The sequence below is a fragment of the Herpailurus yagouaroundi genome, unplaced genomic scaffold, assembly GCF_014898765.1.
Source record: "Herpailurus yagouaroundi ecotype Mexico unplaced genomic scaffold, PumYag 28, whole genome shotgun sequence".
Lineage (NCBI taxonomy): Eukaryota > Metazoa > Chordata > Mammalia > Carnivora > Felidae > Herpailurus > Herpailurus yagouaroundi.
In genome coordinates this window covers 117,130,870-117,143,653 of record NW_024412376.1, presented here as the reverse complement: position 1 = coordinate 117,143,653, position 12,784 = coordinate 117,130,870, and the positions used below count along the sequence as shown (strand labels likewise).

The 12,784-nt window shown below is 42.6% G+C and overlaps 1 long non-coding RNA gene across 2 annotated transcripts; it reads left to right on the top strand.

The window, feature by feature from the left end:
* Window positions 1-402: 402 nt before the first annotated feature.
* LOC121034994 (uncharacterized) lies at window positions 403-9,184 on the top strand. Of its 2 annotated transcripts, none has more exons than XR_005792717.1 (3): window positions 403-1,055; window positions 6,812-7,968; window positions 8,665-9,184. It is a non-coding gene; the product is annotated as an uncharacterized LOC121034994 (long non-coding RNA). The 2 variants fall into 2 exon arrangements; XR_005792714.1 differs by having other exon boundaries at window positions 8,662-9,184.
* The last annotated feature ends 3,600 nt before the right edge of the window (window positions 9,185-12,784 follow it).

Sequence of the window (12,784 nt, the reverse complement as noted above, 5' to 3'; positions counted from 1 at the left end):
TAATTTATTTTTTTACCAGTTTAAAGCTAAGGTTAACTACAATAGTATTATCAGTAATAAAGTAAAACTTCAAAAGTTTTTTTAAGAAGCATAAATACAAGCTATGACAAATTGCACTTGTATTTTCTTGAAGAGAAAGTCGCCATATTATTTTCTTTAAAATTCTCTTCGGGTATTCAAATAGCAAAAAACTTAACAATTTTACTTTGCACTCATCAAATGCATCTTGTAAAATGAATTTTGAAAAGTGGTTTCACGAATTTGAATAATTCCCAGTGTGATTTTTTAATTGCAAGTAAGCGAGAGAACATATTGACACCTTATTTTTGATTATATATACATATATACGATTTGCAAAGCAAAAATAAGAAACTAAATAATGAAAATACTGGAAATCTTAAATCATTAGGAGTTTAGTAAATCAACAGGGGTTGGAAGCTCAAAAGCAAATACAATTTAGGATTTCTGGTAGAGAATTAGCTTCTGGTTAGGTGCTGAGAAGGAAAGCAGGTAAAAAGCAGATGAAAGGAGCCAGCCAGTTGTCCGAGGATGGATACTCTCCTTGCATGCTTTTGGCTTCTGCAATCTTTCTTGTCTCCTGTATCAGCCAGCAGCCAGGAACCAGAAGCTGCACTGTATTATCCCCGCCCAACCCCGAAGCACATAGGTATAAAAAGCCAGTAAAACCCCAGCAGGACGTTCAATCTTTAAAGGTGACTCTGCTGGCCCGGCACCTGCGTGAAATAAACAGTCTTTTCTGATACCCGGAGTGCGTGTCACTTGTCCCTTCCTGTGTGCCAAGTATTTGCTGCAACATTTTCGTGCATTGGGAAACCTACAGCCGTGCTGTCCCCTTGCACCATTGTTGTCTAGAGCCAGCGGGAGCAGGAGCCAGAGCACCAACATTTCGGCCCGCGACGGGAAGGAAGGTGTGGCACGAGTGGTTTCGCTGAACTCTGACCCTCACCGCCAGATAATAGCCAACTGCAGCCACGTTCTCACAGACCCTGGGGGGGAATTTTCAAAAATCCTGCCAGGAAGGGACATCGGATCAGGTGAGTGTCTGCGGGGACCCAGGACTGAGTTCAGACCCTAGAGGCAGAAGGGGATCTTGATCACCCCCCGGGGCGACATAGTCACCACATAGGACAGGGAAGACCTGGGTGGAAGTCTGCAATCTCTGAATGTGTGTGTGAGTGTCCGTGCTCCACGGTTTCAGCTAGGGAGCCCCAGTGGGTCTTACCCTGTGAGTCTGCTATGACCTCATACGGCTCAAGGCAGAATCAGGTCTGTGGAGGCCTGATCTTAGGGGTTTATACTGACCTGCCAATGCTAAAAGGCATCTAAGTCCTTGTGAGGGGAGAGGCCAGGCAGATGAAATGACCTCTGCCCTCATGTTTCCCCTGCGACACTGTACATTGGGAGGGTTCCATCTAGGATACCAGGATGGGGAGAAATTCCTCAAAACCAACTGTTCTGGAGTGTATGATTAAGAATTGTAAAAAAGGATTTTCAGATGACTATGGGGTCAAATTGACCCCCCTCCCCGGGGAAATTACGCACCCTTTGTGAATTAAAATGGCTGACTTTGGTGTAGGCTGGGCCCCTGAGGGCACCATAGGTGTCCCCACAGTCTGAGCTGTTTATAAAATAGTGGCAATGCTTGGCCACCTAGATCAATTCCCATACATCAATCAGTAACTGGAAATAGCCCAAGTCAAGCCTCCTTGGGTCTAGTTCTGCATTTTTTTTTTTAAATTTTTTTTTCAATGTTTATTTATTTTTGGGACAGAGAGAGACAGAGCATGAACGGGGGAGGGGCAGAGAGAGAGGGAGACACAGAATCGGAAACAGGCTCCAGGCTCTGAGCCATCAGCCCAGAGCCCGACGCGGGGCTCGAACTCACGGACCCCGAGATCGTGACCTGGCTGAAGTCGGATGCTTAACCGACTGCGCCACCCAGGCGCCCCTAGTTCTGCATTAATAGTAAGGGACAATGTAGGGTCTTAGTGGCACAGGCCAAGAATAAGACCTCACAGCAGAAAAAACCACCCCCCATCCTCCAAGAAAATACAGAAGAAGTCCTTCCATTTATGCCACCATATGCCCCCAGTGTCCCTTCAGTCGAGGGAAGGGAACCTCGCCTGCCTGACAGTCCACTCCCCACGGTTTCACCTCCACCAACAGCCAGTCTTCCCCAGCAAGGGACACATGAACTAGTAGGAAGATGCCTTAGATCATCATCTTAAGGTCCAAGGCCCCCCATGGCAATGCAGATGCCATTGGGGGAGACTAGAGGTCTCCAGAGAATAGGCCCTGATGGGACCCTACAAGAGGGGGGATCAGTTTTCTACTACCAACCGTTCTCCATTACTGACCTTCTCAACTGGAAACATAACATGCCACCCTACTCTGAGAAGCTACAGGCAATGATAGATCTCCTACAGTCTACAATCCTGCCTGGGTTGACTGTCAGCAGCTTCTGCTTACCCTTTTCAACATGGAAGAGCATAGACAAAATGTCACCAAAGCCAGAAAATGGCTCCAGACTCAGGCACCAGATGGACAACTAGATGTTGAGGCTTGGGCATGGGGGGCTATGCCTGAAAAGGAGCCCCGCTGGGACCCCAACATAGAAGCAGGAAGGGCCAGATTAAAAAGATACCAGCATGCCTTCTTCCAAGGGGTAAAAGCAGGGGCCAAAAATCTCACCAACATGGAAAATGTAGCTGAGGTCCTATAAATGCCAGAAGACAACCCTGCTGACTTCTATGAAAGATTATGTGAAACTTTCAGAGTTTACACTCCATTTGACCCTGAAGTCCCCCAAAACTAGCACATAGTCAATGCTGCCTTTGAGGGATAGGCCCAAGCTGACATTAGACAGACGCTCCAAAAATTGGAAGGATTCACTGGAAAAAACTCCACCGAACTATTGGAAATCGCCAACGATATTTTTGTAAATTGGGATTGAGCTTCCAGAAAGGAGGAAGACCAAAGAATGAAACAAAAGGCAGCTCTCCTGGTCTTGGCCTTGGGGCAACCACCCCCTCTGAAAGGGCTCCCACAGAAATGACAAGGGATTCAAGAACAACAAAAAAAAAGGGTGCCACTGGGACAGGATCAATATGCCTATGGCGAAGAATTTGATCCCTGGAAAAATGAATGCCCTAACCACCAAAAAGGAAAACCACAAACCTCCAATCCACCCAGTCACTACCAACCAGAGCCACCTGAGGCTGACTTGATCAGACTATCAGGAATATACTCTGATTAGGAAAGACCAGGCTCTATCCAACTAGGTCCCCATGAGCCCATGGTCAAAATGAAGGTAGGGAGACAGACAATAGATTTCATGGTCAACACTGGGGCCGAACACTTTGTGGTGACACACAAAGTGGCACCTCTGTCGGGTCAAGAAGTCACCATTGTAGGAACCACTGGGGTGCAAACCCAAAGGTAATTTTTCAGTTCCCAACAATGCTGGCTGGGGCGTCACCAAATAGTTCACGAATCTACCTGACTGCCCAGTCTCACTGTTAGGTAGAGACCTCCAAGCCAAGTTGAGCGCAGAAATAGCCTTCACCTTGATGGGCAGATGTAATTGCGCCTAAACGAAAACGCCCAACTCATGATTTTGTCCCTGTCATCAGGAATTCCATGGGAAGAGGAATGGAGATTATATACTTCCCCTCCCGGTGAGCCAACCACGGCCCCCAAGCTAGAAGCTGAATTCCCTTCAATTTGGGCAAAAGAAACCCCCCTGGTCTGGCAAAAAATAAATAAATAATAAAAAAAATAAAGAAAAAAGAAAACCAAAACAACCCCCAATATTAATTGACCTAAAGCCTGGGGCCCAACCTGTCAAAATATGCCAATATATGATCCCATGCTAGGCATGCCTGGGGATCCAGACATACTTGGACATCTACTCAGATGGGGACTTCTAAAACAATGCCAGTCCCCATGGAATACTCCCCTGCTGTCCTTGAAAAAGCCTGGGACAAATGATTACTGTCCTGTACAGGATCTAAGAGCCATTAATGAAGCAGTCATCATTCTGAATTTCTAACCCATATACTCTACTAGGACTCATACCCTCTGAAGAAGGATGGTTCACATATCTAGATTTAAAGGACACCTTCTTCTGTCTCCAGCTAGTGCCTAATAGCCAACCCCTATTTGCCTTTGAATGGGAAAACCCTACCACAAGGGCAAAGGAACAATTCACTTGGACTAGACTGCCACAAGGATTCAAAAATTCACCAACATTATTCAGTGGAGCACTGGCATATGGCTTAGGTTTCTGGGACAGGACCTAAGGTGTGTCTTCCTCCAACATGTGGACAATCTTCTGCTAGCCAGTCTCATGCAGACCCAATGCTGGGAGGGAACCAGGGCCCTACTCAGGCTACTAGCAGAGGCGGGATACCAGGTGTCAAAGAAAAAGGCACAGATTTGCCCACAGGAAGTTAAATATTTGGACTTCAAAATTACCCAAGGCAAATGGATGCCGGGAGCCAAAAGGAAATAGGCAATCTGTGCCATTTTGGTTCCCACTACCCACCGGGAGGTCCAAGAGTTCCTTGGAGCAGCAGGATTCTGTGGCATATGGATCCCAGGATTCTTGGAGTTGGCCAGACCTTTATATGAGGCACTAAAGGGGGAAGAAAGGGCACCCCTTTTCTGAGGCCCTAATCAAGAAAAGGCATTTAAAACTCTAAAACCAAAACTCACAGAGATACTGGCCTTGGGACTCCCAGATGTATCACAAAATTTCAACATGAAAGCAATGGGGTGGCCCTGGGGGTTCTCACCCAGGAATTTGGACCTGGGCAAGACCAGTGGCATTACTTTCAAAGCAGATTGACTCAGTTGTGGCAGGATGGCCACCCTGTTTGAGGGCCCTCGCAGCCACCACACATTTAATCGAGGAAGCGGACAAACTCACATTGGAGCAAAACATAAATGTTAAGGTTCCCCATTCTGTTATTACCTTGATGGATGCTGGAGAACAACACTGGCTAACTCATGCTTGAACGACACATCATCAGGGACTGCTATGTGAGAACCCATGAATAAGATTGGAAGCCATAAAAACTCGAAACCCTGCCACTTTCTTGCCTTTAGTGGCAGGACCTCCAGAGCATGATTGTCTACAGGTACTTGATGAAGTCTGTTCTAGCCCACCTGACCTATCATACAGGCCCTCACAAAATCCTGACCTCATCTTGTACACTGAGGGCAGCAGCTTTGTGAATGAAGGCAAAAGATACACTGGTTATGTGGTAGGCTCTGATTTTGAGGTCATAGAAGCAAAGGCCATTCCACAGAGGTGGTCAGCCCAGAGAGCAGAACTGTACTAGAGTACTAGAACTCAGTAAAGACAAATGGGCCAACATATACACTAACTCGCGCTATGCCTTTGCCACTCTACATGTACATAGGGCTCTATACAAGGAGAGAGGACTTTTGACCACAGGAGGAAAACAAAAAAAGAATCAGGAAGAAATTCTAAAGCTATTAAGGGCAGTCTGGGAACGGAGGTAAGTAGCAGTCATCCACTGCAAGGGACGCCAAAGAGGAAAAGACTCAGTGTCAGAAGATAACTGACAGGCTGACACCACAGCTAAACAAGCAGTGGGAAAACATTCTGGCCCCGGAACTGCCAACTTCCCCAAGGTGCACAATCCAAGAAACAAAATGAGCACAACAGGAAAAAGGAGGCCGGACAAAAGAAGGATGGTGGGTACTTCCAGACCAAAGAGTCTATATATCAGAGCAGCTAGCCTACCAGGTGGTTCTCCAACAGCATGAGCTCACCCACCTAGGAAAAACCACCCTTGAAACCTTATTGAGCTTCTACTATGTAATTGTTCAACTCCCTCTGTGCCTTGGTCTCTCAACATTGCCTCTGTGCTCCAAATAATATCAAAAAAGGGCCCCACTGGGCGCATGGGAATCCAACGCTGTGGACAGGCACGCTTCAAGGATTTGGAAGTGGACTTTACCGAAATAAGACCCAGTGGAGGATACAATTTTCTTCCAGTATTCATCTGCATGTTTTCAGGTTAGGTTGAGGCCTACCCCACACACACCCAGAAGGCAAGAGAAGTAACCAAGGCCTTGCTAAGGGATATCATTCCCAGACATGGAATGCTATTAATCATAGCTTCAGACAATGGCCCAGATTTTGTAGTCGAGGTGGTGCAACAAGTAACCGAAACGTTAGGTATCCAGTGGAACTTACACGCAGCCTACCTGCCCCAGGGTCCAGGGAAAGTGGAACATATGAACTGAACCCTTAAATCAGCCATGGCAAAACTATGTCAGGAAACTAACCTGCCCTGGCCAGATATACTACTCCTAGCTCTCCTTTGAATATGCTATACACTCTGGGCAAAAATAGGATTCTCCCCATTCAAGATCCTATATGGAAGGCCCCCTCCACTAGTCAAAACAAGGGGACCTGACAGAGCTAGGAAATTTAGAAATACAAAAGCAACTACAAGGATTAGGAAAAACCATATTTGAGATACATAGATGGGTGACAGACAGGATACCTATTTCCCTAGGAATAACGGTATAACCCCACAAACCTTGGGATCAGGTTTGGATTAAAGATTGGGAAAGGGAACCACTCAGACCTACCTGAAAGGAACCCTATTTAGTTTTGCGAACCACACCCACAGCCCTCAAGATTGCAGGACTAACTGCCTGAATCCACCATCCTTGAGTAAAGGCAGCCCACCTGTCACCTGACAACCACTTGGAATGGAAAGTGACTGCTAACCAGAATAATCTTTTACAGATCATTTTTAAGAAGATAGCAGATGATAAGCCGCCTACAGCCAACACCTGAGAACTCTCCGTAACCAGAAGCCTGAGGAAATCACCAAGCAATTTAAATGAACTATAACAAATCATTCTCTCTCAAATTTCATTGTCATCCCCTACCTGTTTCTCTTTCTATACTTGTTGCTATACTCTTTGCTGTAGGGCTTACCCAAGTTACTCCCACAGACTGGCGCCTCAGTCACAAACTCTTGTTAGCTTTCCTCTACTTACTAGTGTCAGGATGTCTTATTCTCCTTAGATGTATATGATCTGAGTTATGATTGATGTCCCCTATTTGGAATAAGAAACTGTCAGGAACCTACCCTAACACACAAAAAAATTTCTCCTACTGTTAATACTGAGTTCTCTCATAAGAATTGATGTCCCTCCTCAATGTAATGATGACTGTTTCAAGACCAGCACATGAGCTCCTCCCTTTCCCCTGCCCTGAATAGCCTAAAACAACCCCTAGGACAGGGAACTACACACAAGGCCTTCACCAAATACACATATCAGCATGCAAAATGTTATCAGTCAGCCTCGCTCTGTTCCCACAATGAAAAAACTTATTGGCAAGGAAGAATTAAAGCAAGACACCTTTCACAGGGAACAATCATGTCATGGAATCCCAGACAAATATGCCTGCTAGGCACAATAAACCCACTTTGGATTGTCTGATGGAGGGGGAGTCCAAGGCCAGGACTGTAAGGAGTCATCCCAACAGGAGGTACAAAATTCCATAAAGCAAACTTCTGGAAATCTGTCCAGGAGACCCAAACTTCCAAAAATCAGACTCAGTGGCCCTTATGACTTTAACTTCTGCTCATACCAGATTCTAAATTCAGCCCATCATCTTCTCAACTCCTCTAACCCTAATTAGCCAAGGACTGTTGGTTTTGTCTCTCTCTAACCCCCTTATGTTATGAGGCTGCCCCAGACCCAGGTAATGTAATCAAAATGGCTATCCCCCGCAACATGTCAACAGATAACATAACTGTCACAATAGGGCCCATGGTTACTGATATGAAGGTAATAGGGTGGGCCTCCTTATGTTTTAAAGACCAGTGGGGAACAACCCCTCTACATAACTTAACTAACAACCAGTGAAACCAAGCTGAGATATACAAACAGGTAAAAACCATGAGTCACCCTGTTTCATTCCCCCTGTGGGAATATTCTTTGTTTGTGGAATTATTGCTTATTTGTGCCTGCCTGCTAACGGGATAGGAATTTACACTTTTGCATTCCTAACCCCCCAAATAAATATTCTCTCCAACAACCGATCCCTTATAATTCCCTTGGCCGCACATACCTGGTCTAAATGAGCTATCCAAGCTATACCTCTAATAATTGGACTGGGAATCACTGCCAGAGTAAGTAGTGGAATTGGGGGAGTAGACTCATCTATTTCCTTCTACCAAGAACTATCCCAAGATCTGACAGATGACATAGAACAAGTTGCAAACTCTTCAGTAACCCTACAAGACCTAGCTCTTTAGCAGTAGTAGTATTACAAAATAGAAGACAGTTTACCTGTTAACTGCTGAGAAGGGGAGAACATGTCTCTTCCTAACATGAGGATGCTACTTCTATGTTAACCAATCAAGGATAGAGGTATGGCCCAACAACTAAAGGAATGGTTCATCAAATAGAGGAAAGAATTAACAGACTGATGGAACTCTTGCAGCAATATATGGAACTGGGTATCCTGGCTACTCCCTTTATCTGGTCCTCCCCTAATGGACCTAATGGACTAATTCATAACCCTCCTGTTTGGTCCTTATATTCTTAACAAGCTAACCAGATTTCTTTCTTCTTGCCTAGAAGCTATAATACTCCAGATGATGCTCCAGTTGGACTATTCTAGCTGTCGCTACTCTCCTTTGGATGGCAAAGAACCCTAGCTGTCACATTCCTCCCTTCGACGTCCCTGTCCAGCAGGAAGAAGCCAGAACGGTCTTCACCCCTCCTCCCATGGCCGCAAAGGATTCCCTGGCCTCCACAAACTGATTTTCTCTAAGTCTGCTACAGCAGCTTGAGAATCAAGGGTGGGGTGGGAATGGGGGGGGGGGTGGGAGGTAGGGATGAGAAGGAAAGTTGGTAAAAAGCAGATAAAAAGGGGCAGCCAGATGTCTGGGGCAGGATACTCCCCTTGCATTCTTTTGGCTTCTACAATCTTGCTTGCCTCTTGTATCAGCCAGAAGCCAGGAACTGTACTAGCCCCGCCCAACCCGGAAGCACGTATGTATAAAAAACCAGTAAAACCATAGCAGGATGCACAGTCTTTAAAGGTGACTCTGCTGGCCCAGCACCTGTGCGAAATAAACAGTCTTTTCTGATTCCCGGAGTACGTGTCACTTGTCCCTTCCTGGGTGCTGGGTATTAGCTATAAATGTTCAAAAACTGTTACAGAAACATCAATTATCTGGTAGTTACCTAGGAGATAACCTTCCCTATACAGAACACAGATGATAAATTTTGCAGATACCCACGAAGGCCTATACTTACGGTAGTCCCAGTAATACATCCCATGTGTTTATGCCCCACCTGTCCCCAAACATGGCAAATTGGAACAACAAATTAAAAATATCTGGAGGTACACTTATATCAATAAAAATAGTTTCTGAAATCAAGACAAGAGATAGAAGTAGTATATAAAGATAATCCCTGAACACAGCAAACACTAATGTGGAGGGACAAGTTGTAGGGAAAAAAATTAAAAAAAGATTTCAGAGTAGAATTTCTTCTAGATTTGGCTCTTAATCCTCAAGGATTGGGAACATTGTAAAGATGAAAACTAAAGGCAACATCTTCATTTGACTGTAGTACTAGATATAATAATTTTGCATGGCACATGAAAAAATTAAAATTGTATGTAACCATTTTTAATTGGAATATTTAAAAATTGTCTTAGTTGTGAATATATATCATTCAGATATTCCCTCCCTTTTTGTCCTTCTTCTTATCTATGCTCATTGCAATATGTTTGGAATAAGACCTTCCTGGGATTGCTCTTGTTTGAGATCGATTTCCCATTGAATGAAAGCCAATATTAATGAATTTGTTGAGTAAGGAAGATAAGAAGCTTTGGAGAGGGAAAAGGGTCTTCTAGTTTCTCATAATATCTAGGCAATTTCATCCAGAAGCTAAGGGTTCTATCTCATGTTTTTGTTTTTGTTTTCTTTTTCTTGCTCACACAATGTGCAGGGACTCTCTGCAGCCCTGCACATATTTGGGGTCCCTTTCTTTCACGACCACCTTTTCACTAGGGCTACCTGAAGTTTTTTTATTCCTACAATCTTAAATATGGTATATTTGACTCTCATTGTTTTCAGTGACACATTTGCTCATATCTCAGAGAAAGTGACAAATGCCATGTAGTGTAGTGGGTAGTAGTAAGGCACTAACTCTCCCCATTAAACATTTAGCTCTCTCTCTCTAGTGAAAGTAATACAGTCTTGGATTAAAGCTCAGGACAGGAATGGTGTTTATAATCCCTGAGCTACATAGAAAACTTTTCAAAAAATTTTTGTTCATATATTCAGGAGGTAAATAGTATTGTCATTAAGAAAGTTAATATTAGCACAGTGTTTAAGGAACACAGTGAAGCCAATAAATCTGCCATTTATTAGCTGGATTACCATGGTCAAGTAATTTAACATCTGTGTACCTTGGTTTCCTTGCCTATAAAATGAGCATAATTGTAGTATGGACCTCCCAGGCTTATGCTGAGGATAAAATTAGTTAACGCCTGTAAAACACTAGTACAAGTCCTTTTCTCTATGGTGTTGTGTTATGTCAGTGTTTGCTGTTCCACTGAACTTTTCTGAAACAGCCACTTATTTTCCTCAATTTTATAAAATTTACACATTTAAGCTACTGATCTACATCATTTACGCAGCCACTTCTTCTATTAATAAGTTCATCTTTCCAAAATAGCCTAAACTAAAGCAATAATAATTTGAGAAGGGAAAAGCTGAACTTTCCCATTGCTATATTAATGACGTGTAATGAAAGACCTGTTAATTTTTGAGTAGTTTATTTAAAAATCCCATGAAGGTGAGAACAATGTTAAAACAAAACGAAAACAAAAAGCTATTTGAGCTTTTGTTTGCTAGATCCTGTGCTAAATTTTTTGTAACTATTTAATCATTACAACAAATTTACAGTTATTAAGATGAACTAATGAGGCACAGGGATAACTCAGTTAATATCTCAAGTTAAGTAAACTGTACCATCTCAGGTTCAGTAAGTGGAAGGAATCAGGACTGGAACTCAGGTAGGTGGATTCAAGAACCCATCCTTCAGAGGACCTGGTGATTTGACATTTATGAGAATTTTGCCCTAATTGTGGAGGCAGAAAATATTGTAGAGAGGTCAAAGATACCAAGACAGGAAGATTTTCCCAGGACTAAAATATTTTCCCAATTCTCTAAGTGACGTGGTTCTCTGTTTTGGTTTTTGTTGGGTCTTAATCTACATGTGGTCTTCCTAGGGTGGTATGTAATTCTCCAGTTGAGAGCCTGATGGTGTTTACTACTGTTTCTCTTCCTTAGACAGTCTGAAATCCCACAGGTCCATGATTTCACTAAAAATCTCATTCTAATTTTCATTCACTTTCTGCTCATTTCTTTGCTTTTTTAAAATCTGCACAGCTCAAGGATCCAACATTGGATTTACTTCCCTGTGTCTCCCTTCTCCCTGTGATTTTAGCCAGGCAAGTTCTGGCTACCTTGGTAGTCTCAAATTTTGATTTTCCTTTCTTTTTTGTTAAGCTCCATGAGATTTTCAAATGTTCTGTTGTCTTCTCTGACCATTGGGTGAAATCCTCCACCTAGTATTTTTAGTCATACACTCTATGCCAAGATTCATCAAACATTTTGAGAGTCCAGAGTTATATAAATAATCTGGCTTAAGCTTTCTAACTATACCAAAGTTAGATATATTATTTTCATTTTATAGATGTGAAACTTGAGCCTCAGAAAGGTCACATAACTTGCCCAAAATGGCACAGGAAGAATTGGAGGCAGATATCTCTCTAATCTCTACACTCAATTCACTACACAAGAATCCTTCCCAGATGTAATCTAAAATCAATGGGGAAAATAATGGTGATAGAAATGTAAATAGGAACTAAATTTATGTAGGTGCTATTGAAATTGCACTTTTTCAAACATTAATGTATTTTATTCTCTAACTGAAAGAGGTAGGAGATAAAGTAGTTTTGAATTTTAAATATTTAACCTATTATTAAAGTTATGGATATAAGCCCCAACAGTAAACAACTTTTGCAAGAAGACCTTTTAATATAGATGACCTAAGGAGGAATTAATAGAATACCACAATTAGAAAGGAACACAACTCAACCTACAGCCTACCATAATTGGTGATCCCTGCATTGTTCTACCATCCCTTGACATTCCACTTGGAGGCAAATTTATTTTTTTTTATGCAGAGAAGTAAATAAATCTCCTATGTTTATTTCTATTGGCTGTTTTCTAGGCATTGAAAGTAGATTTGGACAGATGAACATATTGGGGAGGCACATACACATGTGAGGAATATAAAAGCAAACATAGTATATTAAAAGGTTAAAATGAGCTCCAGAATAATAGGGTGGTAATTTTAGCCAGAATAAGTAAGAATCAGTGGGGGAGGCAATAATACTATGCTGTCACAGTTAAGATTGTGATGCAGTGAGCAAACAAATAGTTCAATGCTGGAATTTCAAAGAAAACTAAACCGTAAAACAGATCTTTGTGAAGGAGAGTACAAGAGTAGTTGGTTGTTAAGTTTTGTATTAATATATGTTGAAACTCTTTCTATAAGGTATATTAAAATGCAAACAAGAATACTAATATGAATACATTAAAAACTTACAATGGCTCCGGTAACATATCAGATTTTGGCATTGTTTTAGACAAAACAATCCCGTTAAATTGGATTT